At 37.1% G+C, this 3454-nt stretch overlaps 1 non-coding gene across 1 annotated transcript; it reads right to left on the reverse strand.

Annotated features, from left to right (window-relative positions):
* Nucleotides 1-2770: 2770 nt before the first annotated feature.
* LOC141688223 (small nucleolar RNA R71) lies at nt 2771-2877 on the reverse strand. The gene has a single exon (XR_012561681.1). It is a non-coding gene; the product is annotated as a small nucleolar RNA R71 (small nucleolar RNA).
* Nucleotides 2878-3454: the final 577 nt, after the last annotated feature.

The raw sequence follows: 3454 nt of genomic DNA on the forward strand, positions 1-3454 counted from the left end.
ATCTTTCCAAAGAAATCAAGAACACAAAGTTAGGCTTTGAAGTTTCTAAAAGTCCGATTTAAAGAACTGTAAACATGAGGGTCTTACCATGATTATTTGTACGAGACTTGTGAGCAAGAGTTGTAGGCCATCTCAATACCTTTCCAATGAGCTATAGAACACAATATTTGAGTGAGAAATGAAGGACATACAGCAGTTTTAGAGTGCTGGTTCTATTTTGGCCGAGGGCAATGGAAATGGGGGAGGAAATGCTTTTGCTTTCTTGTGTTGGTGGAATAATGTGGTGGATAATGATGGGTTCTCTTGATATTTTGCTAGGTTAATAATAAACAAAGGAGTTAGTGGAAGATGATCTCATCATTTGCCATGGGTTGGTGATTTGTGGTGAGATGAGATCATCCCTAGTTAACTATATAATTAACTAGCCATTCCTTCCTAACTATCACTTGGTTTCTTGTTTGATCAACCATCCACTTGCCTTGCCACTTGCAAAGGTATTTACAAGAGTTGTTATTCAGTTCTTTGTCCGGTTATCACTCAATCTCGTTGATCGTTTGGTTAAATACCTTAATGGTTTTATTGATAAAATCTTCTTGGTATTTTTAATACCTAAATTAATTCTCCTTTATAATCCTTGAATTTAAAATCCTTCATCTTAATATTAATTCCTTAAATCCCTTAATGTCTGGTGGAAATCTCGGGGAAAAATAAAAGTGCTCGTTTTCAAAATCCGACAGCTTTTACATACACTTATTTTCTTTATGGAATACTAATACGATCTTAGAATTTCCATAACAGTACTCCTATATATCGTGGTCTGATAATTTTTCTTAATCAGCATTGTTAGCAAAAGTTAATATTCATCCGGGTTTCAAAAATCTCCAAAAATTGGGGTTATTACAATGACCTAGAACTCGCAGCTATAGTCTTTGCATTAAAGATATGGAGGCATTACCTCTATGGAGAAAATTGTGAAATATAAATGGGCCATAAGAGGTTATAGTATATCTTCACCCAAAAAGAATTGAATATGAGGCAACGGAGATGGTTGGAATTGATCAAGGATTATGATTGTGCAATCAACTACCATCCAGACAAGGCAAATATGGTGGCAGATGCTTTGAGAAGAAAGGAAAGGCTAAATATGGTCACTTCATCTGAGGAATTAATCAATGAATTTGAGAATCTTGAAATAGAGGTCTGTATTTGATAAGTGGATTTTATATCTACTTGGAACGCTTCATTTCAGGCTTAAGTTGGTGTTTTGGACTCAAGTTGTTGATATTTTTTATGTGTTTTTGCGTTATTGCATTGCAGGCATTAGTTAAATAAAGAAATGAGCTTTTCAAGGAAATATGCTGAAAAGAGGTCAGAATTGGAAGCCTGGTCCATTCTCAAGTTGTAGAGAATCTCGTTAGCTTCGTGTGGGTAGTTGAATCGCCTAATTCTGATGAGCAGAACTCAAGATACGGCCAAAAGAAGAGTTCAGTTATGAACTAATTGTTATCATGGGGTTCTAACGGATTTACTTATGGATTTCTATAATTACTTTGTTTCAATATATTGGTGTGTGGTGATTGATTGATATCCTAGTATTGGTTGTGCTTATTCGTCTTATGTGTGTAGCTAACATATAAGATAGCGTGTTAATCTCTATTGAAGCGACAGTGAATATAGAGATTTAGAACTTGTCATGCTAGCATAGGTTCATGAATTTATTATGCATGATTCATAGGTAATTTTAACCATCTTACTTGCACTATGTAATAACTATAGATAAATTGCGCATTAAACCGTTATGTTGTCAAATTCTATAGACATAAAGGGTCTCAACATAATTGGTGGTTATTCGGCTTTTATCTCTTTTGTGGATGTCTGGTAATCGACAGGTCGCGTTTACTAGCTTCGTGTTATCTGATTAGTTGTCATCACCATTGCATGCTAAGGTTAATAACAATAACTTTGAATGAAGTAGTAATGAAGTTAGAATCCCATGTTTGTCTCATATAAGTAATTCAACATCAATTCTCTTAGTTAATGCTATTTAGTATAATCTCTTAGTTTAATGAAAACCCAATTTATTATTTGTCTTAGCATTGAATGATAGCCATACCATTGTTACATAAGTGCATCAATTTAACTTAACCTAAACCAGTCTCTATGAGAACGAATTTGATCTATATCTTATACTACTTACAAACGCGTATACTTGCGTGAATTTTAGCGCATGTTTTCGCCCTAACAAGTTTTTGGCGCCGCTGCCGGGGACTCGGTGTTAATTTTTAGTTTATGCGCTTGTCATCTGTGGTCGGTAAAGTTCACTCACTCGGATTCTTTTACTTTCACGGTTTACTTGTTTGTGTTTCAGGTACTTATTACAATGGGAGATCCTGTAGCACCAATGAAAGTGTTGATAGATTTTTCTCAACCGAAGATTAATGACATTCAGTCTAGCATTATTAGGCCAGTGATCGCAGCTAAAACTTTTGAAATCAAGTCTGGCACGATTCGATGGACACAGAATTCAGTCCAGTTTGTGGGTTCACCAACGGAAGTTCCCAACATCCATATTAGTGATTTTGTCGAGATCTGCGACACTTTCAAGTTCACCAATGTTTCTGAAGATGCTATAAAGCTGAGGCTTTTCCCATTCTCTCTGAGGGACAAGGCTAAGAGCTGGTTGCACTCTCTACCAGCTGGTTCGATTGCTACTTAGGAAGATCTTGCTCAAAAGTTTCTCACTAAATTCTTTCCTATGGGGAAGACAGCTGCAATCAGAAAAGCTATTATTCAATTTATGCAGCAAACGGGAGAATCTCTATGTGAAGCTTGGGAGTGCTACAAGGAGATGCTTAGGAAGTGACCTCATCATGGAATGCCTGACTAGATGATCATAAATTGCTTCTATAACGGTTTGGGAGCACAGTCAAGACCTATGCTCGATGCAGCATCAGGTGGAGCATTATGGGCAAGGAGCTATGAGGAAGCTTATGATCTAATTGAACTGGTGGCTGCTAATGAATATCTGTATCTAACTCAGAGATTGCCACAGGGAAAGGTAGCAGGAGTTCTTCAAGTGGATACAGCTACAACTATCACTACTCAACTAAAGGCGTTGTCTATGAAGATCGATTATCTGGCTAACTATGGTGTTAATCAGATAAGCAGAGTTTGTGAGCTGTGTGCAGGTTTGCATGCGATGGAGCAATGCGCTATATCTAGTGAATCAGCTCAGTTTGTGATAAACTTTCAGGGATCGCAGCAACCAATTCCAGACACTTATCATCCTAACAACTGGAATCATCCTAACTACAGTTGGACCAACAATCAGAAGGCGATGCAATAGCCGTTCCAGCAGTTTGGAAACAAGCAATTCAATCCTCCTGGTTTTCAGCAACAATTTGCACCAAGACAACAACTCCATCAATAAACTCATAGAGGTGCAGGTCAATAT

Source organism: Apium graveolens, chromosome 9, assembly GCF_009905375.1.
Source record: "Apium graveolens cultivar Ventura chromosome 9, ASM990537v1, whole genome shotgun sequence".
NCBI lineage: Eukaryota > Viridiplantae > Streptophyta > Magnoliopsida > Apiales > Apiaceae > Apium > Apium graveolens.